The sequence below is a fragment of the Schistocerca cancellata genome, unplaced genomic scaffold, assembly GCF_023864275.1.
Source record: "Schistocerca cancellata isolate TAMUIC-IGC-003103 unplaced genomic scaffold, iqSchCanc2.1 HiC_scaffold_808, whole genome shotgun sequence".
Taxonomy (NCBI): domain Eukaryota; kingdom Metazoa; phylum Arthropoda; class Insecta; order Orthoptera; family Acrididae; genus Schistocerca; species Schistocerca cancellata.
In genome coordinates this window covers 1,120,176-1,132,389 of record NW_026046819.1, presented here as the reverse complement: position 1 = coordinate 1,132,389, position 12,214 = coordinate 1,120,176, and positions in this window count along the sequence as shown.

The window sequence follows — 12,214 nt, the reverse complement described above, 5'->3', positions numbered from 1 at the left end:
GAAATGACGTAACTGCAAATCGTCACAATGGACGCATTTCCATCGGAAACGTTTACATTTATCTTCTGGCAGTTAAAGTCGCGTGATGAGCCTTGCGGGTGCACCACCCTGTACGTAATTTAAGCATCTAGGTTGTTGCAGTCGACAAGTAAGGAGCACAGCAAGTCAAGTTTTAGTTTTTGAAAACTCAATTTTTGGCCGCTTTTGCTGCCTTGTAGTTGACCTAGTACCTTAAGATTTGGCACGAACCGAGCTCTGGCAGCCACATCACACAAGAAAAAGCCAGAAGTGGTAATGTGTAGAAAAAACCGCAGAAAATCTTACGTTTAATACATTTGATTTCGAAATGACGTAACTGCAAATCGTCACAATGGACGCATTTCTATCGGAAACGTCTACATTTATCTTCTGGCAGTTAAAAACGCGTGTTGAGCCTTGCGGGTGCACCACTCTGTACGTAATTTAAGCATCTAAGTTGTTGCAGTCGACAAGTAAGGAGCACAGTAAGTCAAGTTTTAGTTTTTGAAAACTCAATTTTTGGCCGCTTTTGCTGCCTTGTAGTTGACCGAGGACCTTAGGATTTGGCACGAACCGAGCTCTGGCAGCCACATTACACAAGAAAAAGCCAGAAGTGGAAATGTGTAGATAAAACCGCAGAAAATCTTACGTTTAATACATTTGTTTTCGAAATTACGTAACTGCAAATCGTCACAGTGGACGCATTTCTATCGGAAACGTTTACATTTATCTTCTGGCAGTTGAAGTCGCGTGATGAGCCTTGCAGGTGCACCTCTCTGTACGTAATTTAAGCATCTAAGCTGTTGCAGTCGACAAGTAAGGAGCACAGCAAGTCAAGTTTAGTTTTTGAAAACTCAATTTTTGGCCGCTTTTGCTACCTTGTAGTTGACCTAGGACCTTAAGATTTGGCACGAACCGAGCTCTGGCAGCCACATTAAACAGGAAAAAGCCAGAAGTGGTAATGTGTAGAAAAAACCGCAGAAAAACTTACGTTTAATACATTTGTTTTCGAAATGACGTAACTACAAATCGTCACAATGGACGCATTTCTATCGCAAACATTGACATTTATCTTCTGGCAGGTAATGTGACGTGATGAGCCTTGCGGGTGCACCACCCTGTACGTAATTTAAACATCTAAGTTGTTGCAGTCGACAAGTAAGGAGCACAGCAAGTCAAGTTTTAGTTTCTGAAAACTCAATTTTTGGCCGCTTTTGCTGCCTTGTAGTCGACCTAACAACTTACGATTTGGCACGAACCGAGCTCTGGCAGCCACATTACACAAAAAAAACCCAGAAGTGGTAATGCGTAGAAAAAACCGCAGAAAATCTTACGTTTAATACATTTGTTTCCGAAATGACGTAACTGCAAATCGTCACAATGGACGCAATTCTATCGGAAACGTTTACATTTATCTTCTGGCAGTTAATGTGACGTGATGGGCCTTGCGGGTGCACCACCCTGTACGTAATTTAAACATCTAAGCTGTTGCAGTCGACAAGTAAGGAGCACAGCAAGTCAAGTTTTAGTTTTTGAAAACTCAATTTTTGGCCACTTTTGCTGCCTTGTAGTTCTCCTAGGACCTTAAGATTTGGCACGAACCGCGCTCTGGCAGCCAAATTAAACAAGAAAAAGCCAGAAGTGGTAATGTGTAGAAAAACTTCAGAAAATCGTACGTTTAATACATTTGTTTCCGAAATGACGTAACTGCAAATCGTCACAATGGACGCATTTCTATCGGAAACGTTTACATTTATCTTCTGGCAGTTAAAGCCGCGTGATGAGCGTTACGGCTGCACCACTATGTACGTAATTTAGGCATCTAAGCTGTAGCAGTCGACAAATAAGGAGCACAGCAAGTCAAGTTTTAGTTTTTGAAAACTCAATTTTTTGCCGCTATTGCTGCCTTGTTGTTGACCTAGGACCTTAAGATTTGGCACGAACCGAGCTCTGGCAGCCACATTACACAAGAAAAATCCAGAAGTGGTAATCTGTAGAAAAAACCGCAGAAAATCGTACGTTTAATACATTTGTTAACGAAACGACGTAACTACAAATCGTCACAATGGACGCATTTCTATCGCAAACGTTTACATTTATCTTCTGGCAGTTATAATTGCGTGATAAGCTTTGCGGGTGCACCACCCTGTACGTAATTTAAGCATCTAAGTTGGTGCAGTCGACAAGTAAGGAGCACAGCAAGTCAAGTTTTAGTTTTTGAAAACTCAATTTTTTGCCACTTTTGCTGCCTTGTAGTTGACCTACGACCTTAAGATTTGGCACGAACCGAGCTCTGGCAGCCACATTACGCAAGAAAAAGCCAGAAGTGGTAATGCGTAGAAAAAACTGTAGAAAATCTTACGTTTAATACATTTGTTTTCGAAATGACGTAACTGCAAATCGTCACAATGGACGCATTTCTCTCGGAAACGTTTACATTTATCTTCTGGCAGTTAAAGTCGCGTGATGAGCCTTGCGGGTGCACCACTCTGTACGTAATTTAAGCGTCTAAGTTGTTGCAGTCGACAAGTAAGGAGCACAGCAAGTCAAGTTTTAGTTTTTGAAAACTCAATTTTTCGCCACTATTGCTGTCAAGTTGTTGACCTAGGACCTAAAGATTTGGCACGAACCGACCTCTGACAGCCACATTACAAAAGAAAAATCCAGAAGTGGTAATGTGTAGAAAAAACCGCAGAAAATCTAACGTTTAATTCATTTGTTTTCGAAATGACGTAAATACTAATCGTCACGATGGACGCATTGCTATCGCAAACGTTTACATTTAACTTCTGGCTGTTATAGTTGCGTGATGAGCCTTGCGGGTGCACCACCCTGTACGTAATTTAAGCATCTAAGTTGGTGCAGTCGACAAGTAAGGAGCACAGCACGTCAAGTTTTAGTTTTTGAAAACTCAATTTTTGGCCGCTTTCGCTGCCTTGTATTTGACCTACGACCTTAGGATTTGGCACGAACCGAGCTCTGGCAGACACATTACACAAGAAAACGCCAGAAGTGGTAATGCGTAGAAAAAACCGCAGAAAATCTTACGTTTAATACATTTGTTTTCGAAATGACGTAACTGCAAATCGTCACAATGGACGCATTTCTATCGGAAGTTTACATTTATCTTCTGGCAGTTAATGTCACGTGATGAGCCTTGCGGGTGCACCACTCTGTACGTAATTTAAGCATCTAAGTTGTTGCAGTCGACAAGTAAGGAGCACAGCAAGTCAAGTTTTAGTTTTTGAAAACTCAATTTTTGGCCACTTTTGCTGCCTTGTAGTTGACCTACGACCTTACGATTTGGCACGAACCGACGTCTGGCAGCCACATTACACAAGAAAATTCCAGAAGTGGTAATGTGTAGAAAAAACCGCAGAAAATCTTACGTTTAATAGATTTGTTTTTGAAATGACGTAACTGCAAATCGTCACAATGGACGCATTTCAATCGGAAACATTTACATTTATCTTCTGGCAGTTAAAGTCGTGTGATGAGCCTTGCGGGTGCACCACTCTGTACGTAATTTAAGCATCTAAGTTGTTGCAGTCGACAAGTAAGGAGCACAGCAAGTCAAGTTTTAGTTTTTGAAAACTCAATTTTTCGCCGCTTTTGCTACCTTGTAGTTGACCTAGGACTTTAAGTTTTGGCACGAACCGAGCTCTGGCAGCCACATTAAACATGAAAAAGCCAGAAGTGGTAATGTGTAGAAAAACTTCAGAAAATCGTACGTTTAATACATTTGTTTTCGAAATGACATAACTGCAAATCGTCACAATGGACGCATTTCTATTGGAAACGTTTACATTTATCTTCTGGCAGTTGAAGTCGCGTGATGAGCCTTGCGGGTGCACCACTCTGTACGTAAATAAGCATCTAAGCTGTTGCAGTCGACAAGTAAGGAGCACAGCAAGTCAAGTTTTAGTTTTTGAAAACTCAATTTTTCGCCACTATTGCTGCCTTGTTGTTGACCTAGGACCTAAAGATTTGGCACGAACCGACCTCTGACAGCCATATTACAAAAGAAAAATCCAGAAGTGGTAATGTGTAGAAAAAACCGCAGAAAATCTTACGTTTAATACATTTGTTTTCGAAATGACGTAAATACTAATCGTCACAATGGACGCATTGCTATCGCAAACGTTTACATTTAACTTCTGGCAGTTATAGTTGCGTGATGAGCCTTGCGGGTGCACCACTCTGTACGTAATTTGAGCATCTAAGTTGTTGCAGTCGACAAGTAAGGAGCACAGCAAGTCAAGTTTTAGTTTTTGAAAACTCAATTTTTGGCCGCTTTTGCTGCCTTGTATTTGACCTACGACCTTAGGATTTGGCACGAACCGAGCTCTGGCAGACACATTACACAAGAAAAAGCCAGAAGTGGTAATGCGTAGAAAAACTGTAGAAAATCTTACGATTATTACATTTGTTTTCGAAATGATGTAACTGCAAATCGTCACAATGGACGCATTTCTCTCGGAAACGTTTACATTCATCTTCTGGCAGTTAAAGTCGCGTGATGAGCCTTGCGGGTGCACCACTCTGTACGTAATTTAAGCATCTAAGTTGTTGCAGTCGACAAGTAAGGAGCACAGCAAGTCAAGTTTTAGTTTTTGAAAACTCAATTTTTGGCCGCTTTTGCTACCTTGCAGTTGACCTAGGACCTTAAGATTTGGCACGAACCGAGCTCTGGCAGCCACATTAAACAAGAAAAAGCCAGAAGTGGTAATGTGTAGAAAAACTTCAGAAAATCGTACGTTTAATACATTTGTTTCCGAAATGACGTAACTGCAAATCGTCAAAATGGACGCATTTCTATCGGAAACGTTGACATTTATTTTCTGGCAGTTGAAGTCGCGTGATGAGCCTTGCGGGTGCACCACTCTGTACGTAATTTAGGCATCTAAGCTGTAGTAGTCGACAAGTAAGGAGCACAGCAATTCAAGTATTAGTTTTTGAAAACTCAATTTTTGGCCGCTATTGCTGCCTTGTAGTTGACCTAGGACCTTAAGATTTGACACGATCCGAGCTCTGGCAGCCACATTACACAAGAAAAAGCCAGCAGTGTCAATGCGTAGAAAAAACTGTAGAAAATCTTACGTTTAATACATTTGTTTTCGAAATGACGTAACTGCAAATCGTCACAATGGACGCATTTCTCTCGGAAACGTTTACATTTATCTTCTGGCAGCTAAAGTCGCGTGATGAGCCTTGCGGGTGCACCACTCTGTACATAATTTAAGCATCTAGGTAGTTGCAGTCGACAAGTAAGGAGCACAGCAAGTCAAGTTTTAGTTTTTGAAAACTCAATTTTTGGCCGCTATTGCTGCCTTGTTGTTGACCTAGGACCTTAAGATTTGGCACGAACCGAGCTCTGGCAGCCACATTACACAAGAGAAAGCCAGAAGTGGTAATGTGTAGAAAAAACTGCAGAATATCTTACGTTTAATACATTTGTTTTCGAAATGACGTAACTGCAAATCGTCACAATGGACGCATTTCTATCGGAAACGTTTACATTTATCTTCTGGCAGTGAAAGTCGCGTGATGAGCCTTGCGGGTGCACCACCCTGTACGTAATTTAATTATCTAAGTTGTTTCAGTCCACAAGTAAGGAGCACAGCAAGTCAAGTTTTTGTTTTTGAAAACTCAATTTTTGGCCGCTTTTGCTGCCTTGTAGTTTACCTAGGACCATAAGATTTGGCACGAACCGAGCTCTGGCAGCCACATTAAACAAGAAAAAGCCAGAAGTGGTAATGTGTAGAAAAACTTCAGAAAATCGTACGTTTAATACATTTGTTTCCGAAATGACGTAACTGCAAATCGTCAAAATGGACGCATTTCTATCGGAAACGTTGACATTTATTTTCTGGCAGTTGAAGTCGCGTGATGAGCCTTGCGGGTGCACCACTCTGTACGTAATTTAGGCATCTAAGCTGTAGTAGTCGACAAGTAAGGAGCACAGCAATTCAAGTATTAGTTTTTGAAAACTCAATTTTTGGCCGCTATTGCTGCCTTGTTGTTGACCTAGGACCTTAAGATTTGGCACGAACCGAGCTCTGGCAGCCACATTACACAAGAAAAATCCAGAAGTGGTAATGTGTAGAAAAAACCGCAGAAAAACTTACGTTTAATACATTTATAACGATACGCCGTAACTACAAATCGTCACAATGGACGCATTTCTATCGCAAACGTTTACATTTATCTTCTGGCAGTTAAGGTCGCGTGATGAGCCTTGCGGGTGCACCACTCTGTACGTAATTTAAGCATCTAAGCTGTTGCAGTCGACAGGTAAGGAGCACAGCAAATCAAGTTTTAGTTTTTGAAAACTCAATTTTTGGCCGCTATTGCTGCCTTGTAGTTGACCTAGGACCTTAAGATTTGACACGATCCGAGCTCTGGCAGCCACATTACACAAGAAAAAGCCAGCAGTGTCAATGCGTAGAAAAAACTGTAGAAAATCTTACGTTTAATACATTTGTTTTCGAAATGACGTAACTGCAAATCGTCACAATGGACGCATTTCTCTCGGAAACGTTTACATTTATCTTCTGGCAGCTAAAGTCGCGTGATGAGCCTTGCGGGTGCACCACTCTGTACTTAATTTAAGCATCTAGGTAGTTGCAGTCGACAAGTAAGGAGCACAGCAAGTCAAGTTTTAGTTTTTGAAAACTCAATTTTTGGCCGCTATTGCTGCCTTGTTGTTGACCTAGGACCATAAGATTTGGCACGAACCGAGCTCTGGCAGCCGCATTACACAAGAAAAAGCCAGACGTGGTAATGTGTAGAAAAAACAGCAGAAAATCTTACGTTTAATACATTTGTTTTCGAAATGACGTAACTGCAAATCGTCACAATGGACGCATTTCTATCGGAAACGTTTTCATTTATCTTCTGGCAGTTAAGGTCGCGTGATGAGCCTTGCGGGTGCACCACTCTGTACGTAATTTAAGCATCTAAGCTGTTGCAGTCGACAGGTAAGGAGCACAGCAAGTCAAGTTTTTGTTTTTGAAAACTCAATTTTTGGCCGCTTTTGCTGCCTTGTAGTTTACCTAGGACCATAAGATTTGGCACGAACCGAGCTCTGGCAGCCGCATTACACAAGAAAAAGCCAGACGTGGTAATGTGTAGAAAAAACAGCAGAAAATCTTACGTTTAATACATTTGTTTTCGAAATGACGTAACTGCAAATCGTCACAATGGACGCATTTCTATCGGAAACGTTTTCATTTATCTTCTGGCAGTTAAAGTCGCGTGATGAGCCTTGCGGGCGCAGCACACTGTACGTAATTTAATCATCTAAGTTGTTGCAGTCGACAAGTAAGGAGCACAGCAAGTCAAGTTTTAGTTTCTGAAAACTCAATTTTTGGCCGCTTTTGCTGCCTTGTAGTTGACCTAGGACCTTACGATTTGGCATGAACCGAGCTCTGGCAGCCACATTACACAAGAAAAAGCCAGAAGTGGTAATGTGTAGAAAAAACAGCAGGAAATCTTACGTTTAATACATTTGTTTTCGAAATGACGTAACTGCAAATCGTCACAATGGACGCATTTCTATTGGAAACGTTTACATTTCTCTTCTGGCAGTTAAAGTTGCGTGATGAGCCTTGCGGGTGCACCACCCTGTACGTAATTTAAGCATCCAAGTTGTTGCAGTCGACAAGTAGGGAGCACAGCAAGTCAAGTTTTAGTTTTTGAAAACTCAGTTTTTGGCCGCTTTTGCTGCCTTGTAGTTGACCTAGGACCTTAAGATTTGGCACGAACCGAGTTCTGGCAGCCACATTACACTATAAAAACCCAGAAGTGGTAATGTGTAGAAAAAACCGCAGAAAATCTTACGTTTAATACATTTGTTTTCGAAATGACGTAACTACAAATTGTCACAATGGACGCATTTCTATCGGAAACGTTTACATTTATCTTCTGGCAGTTAAAGTCGCGTGATGAGCCTTGCGGGCGCACCACTCTGTACTTAATTTAAGCATCTAAGTAGTTGCAGTCGACAAGTAAGGAGCACAGCAAGTCAAGTTTTAGTTTTTGAAAACTCAATTTTTGGCCGCTTTTGCTGCCTTGTAGTTTACCTAGGACCTTAAGATTTGGCACGAACCGAGCTCTGGCAGCCACATTACACAAGAAAAAGCCAGAAGTGGTAATGTGTAGAAAAAACCGCAGAAAATCTTACGTTTAATACATTTGTTTTCGAAATGACGTAACTGCAAATCGTCACAATGGACGCATTTCTATCGGAAACGTTTACATTTATCTTCTGGCAGTCAAAGTCGCGTGATGAGCCTTGCGGGTGCACCACTCTGTACGTAATTTAAGCATCTAAGTTGTTGCAGTCAACAAGTAAGGAGCACAGCAAGTCAAGTTTTTGTTTTTGAAAACTCAAATTTTGGCCGCTTTTGCTGCCTTGTAGTTTACCTAGGACCATAAGATTTGGCACGAACCGAGCTCTGGCAGCCGCATTACACAAGAAAAAGCCAGAAGTGGTAATGTATAGAAAAAACCGCAGAAAATCTTACGTTTAATACATTTGTTTTCGAAATGACGTAACTGCAAATCGTCACAATGGAAGCATTTCTATCGGAAACGTTTACATTTATCTTCTGGCAGTGAAAGTCGCGTGATGAGCCTTGCGGGTGCACCACTCTGTACGTAATTTAAGCATCTAAGTTGTTGCAGTCGACAAGTAAGGAGCACAGCAAGTCAAGTTTTAGATTAGAAAACGCAATTTTTGGCCGCTTTTCCTGCCTTGTAGTTGACCTGTACCTTAAGATTTGGCACGTACCGAGCTCTGGCAGCCACATTACACAAGGAAAAGCCAGAAGTGGTAATGTGTAGAAAAAACCGCAGAAAATCTTACGTTTAATAAATTTGTTTTCGAAATGACGTAACTGCAAATCGTCACAATGGACGCATTTCTCTCGTAAACGCTTACATTTATCTTCTGGCAGTTAAAGTCGCGTGATGAGCCTTGGGGTTGTACCACCCTGTACGTAATTTAAGCATCTAATTTGTTGCAGTCCACAAGTAAGGAGCACAGCAAGTCAAGTTTTAGTTTTTGAAAACTCAATTTTTGGCCGCTTTTGCTGCCTTGTAGTTTACCTAGGACCATAAGATTTGGCACGAACCGAGCTCTGGCAGCCGCATTACACAAGAAAAAGCCAGACGTGGTAATGTGTAGAAAAAACAGCAGAAAATCTTACGTTTAATACATTTGTTTTCTAAATGACGTAACTGCAAATCGTCACAATGGACGCATTTCTATCGGAAACGTTTACATTTATCTTCTGGCAGTTAATGTCGCGTGATGAGCCTTGCGGGCGCGGCACACTGTACGTAATTTAATCATCTAAGTTGTTGCAGTCGACAAGTAAGGAGCACAGCAAGTCAAGTTTTAGTTTCTGAAAACTCAATTTTTGGCCGCTTTTGCTGCCTTGTAGTTTACCTAGGACCTTAAGATTTGGCACGAACCGAGCTCTGGCAGCCACATTACACAAGAAAAAGCCAGAAGTGGTAATGTGTAGAAAAAACCGCAGAAAATCTTACGTTTAATACATTTGTTTTCGAAATGACGTAACTACAAATCGTCACAATGGACGCATTTCTATCGGAAACGTTTACTTTTATCTTCTGGCAGTTAAAGTCGCGTGATGAGCCTTGCGGGCGCACCACTCTGTACTTAATTTAAGCATCTAAGTAGTTGCAGTCGACAAGTAAGGAGCACAGCAAGTCAAGTTTTAGTTTTTGAAAACTCAATTTTTGGCCGCTTTTGCTGCCTTGTAGTTTACCTAGGACCTTAAGATTTGGCACGAACCGAGCTCTGGCAGCCACATTACACAAGAAAAAGCCAGAAGTGGTAATGTGTAGAAAAAACCGCAGAAAATCTTACGATTAATACATTTGTTTTCGAAATGACGTAACTGCAAATCGTCACAATGGACGCATTTCTATCGGAAACGTTTACATTTATCTTCTGGCACTTAAAGTCCCGTGATGAGCCTTGCGGGTGCACCACTCTGTACGTAATTTAAGCATCTAAGATGTTGCAGTCGACAAGTAAGGAGCACAGCAAGTCAAGTTTTAATTTTTGAAAACTCAATTTTTGGCCGCTTTTGCTGCCTTGTAGTTGACCTAGGAACTTAAGATTTGGCACGAACCGAGTTCTGGCAGCCACATTACACTATAAAAAGCCAGAAGTGGTAATGTGTAGAAAAAACCGCAGAAAATCTTACGTTTAATACATTTGTTTTCGAAATGACGTAACTGCAAATCGTCACAATGGACGCATTTCTATCGGAAACGTTTACATTTATCTTCTGGCAGTCAAAGTCGCGTGATGAGCCTTGCGGGTGCACCAACCTGTACGTAATTTAAGCATCTAAGTTGTTGCAGTCAACAAGTAAGGAGCACAGCAAGTCAAGTTTTTGTTTTTGAAAACTCAAATTTTGGCCGCTTTTGCTGCCTTGTAGTTTACCTAGGACCATAAGATTTGGCACGAACCGAGCTCTGGCAGCCGCATTACACAAGAAAAAGCCAGAAGTGGTAATGTATAGAAAAAACCGCAGAAAATCTTACGTTTAATACATTTGTTTTCGAAATGACGTAACTGCAAATCGTCACAATGGACGCATTTCTATCGGAAACGTTTACATTTATCTTCTGGCAGTGAAAGTCGCGTGATGAGCCTTGCGGGCGCACCACTCTGTACATAATTTAAGCATCTAAGTAGTTGCATTCGACAAGTAAGGAGCACAGCAAGTCAGGTTTTAATTTTTGAAAACTCAATTTTTGGCCGCTTTTGCTGCCTTGTAGTTGACCTAGGACCTTAAGATTTGGCACGAACCGAGTTCTGGCAGCCACATTACACTATAAAAAGCCAGAAGTGGTAATGTGTTGAAAACGCCGCAGGAAATCTTACGTTTAATACATTTGTTTTCGAAATGACGTAACTGCAAATCGTCACAATGGACGCATTTCTATCGGAAACGTTTACATTTATCTTCTGGCAGTTAAAGTCGCGTGATGAGCCTTGCGGGTGCACCACTCTGTACGTAATTTAATTATCTAAGTTGTTTCAGTCGACAAGTAAGGAGCACAGCAAGTCAAGTTTTAGATTAGAAAACTCAATTTTTGGCCGCTTTTCCTGCCTTGTAGTTGACCTGTACCTTAAGATTTGGCACGTACCGAGCTCTGGCAGCCACATTACACAAGAAAAAGCCAGAAGTGGTAATGTGTAGAAAAAACCGCAGAAAATCTTACGTTTAATACATTTGTTTTCGAAATGACGTAACTGCAAATCGACACAATGGACGCATTTCTATCGGAAACGTTTGCATTTATCTTCTGGCAGTTAAAGTCGCGTGATGAGCCTTGCGGGCGCACCACTCTGTACTTAATTTAAGCATCTAAGTAGTTGCAGTCGACAAGTAAGGAGCACAGCAAGTCAAGTTTTAGTTTTTGAAAACTCAATTTTTGGCCGCTTTTGCTGCCTTGTAGTTTACCTAGGACCTTAAGATTTGGCACGAACCGAGCTCTGGCAGCCACATTACACAAGAAAAAGCCAGAAGTGGTAATGTGTAGAAAAAACCGCAGAAAATCTTACGTTTAATACATTTGTTTTCGAAATGACGTAACTGCAAATCGTCACAATGGACGCATTTCTATCGGAAACGTTTACATTTATCTTCTGGCAGTTAAAGTCCCGTGATGAGCCTTGCGGGTGCACCACTCTGTACGTAATTTAAGCATCTAAGATGTTGCAGTCGACAAGTAAGGAGCACAGCAAGTCAAGTTTTAGTTTCTGAAAACTCAATTTTTGGCCGCTTTTGCTGCCTTGTAGTTGACCTAGGACCTTACGATTTGGCATGAACCGAGCTCTGGCAGCCACATTACACAAGAAAAAGCCAGAAGTGGTAATGTGTAGAAAAAACAGCAGGAAATCTTACGTTTAATACATTTGTTTTCGAAATGACGTAACTGCAAATCGTCACAATGGACGCATTTCTATTGGAAACGTTTTCATTTATCTTCTGGCAGTTAAAGTCGCGTGATGAGCCTTGCGGGCGCAGCACACTGTACGTAATTTAATCATCTAAGTTGTTGCAATCGACAAGTAAGGAGCACAGCAAGTCAAGTTTTAGTTTCTGAAAACTCAATTTTTGGCCGCTTTTGCTGCCTTGTAGTTTAC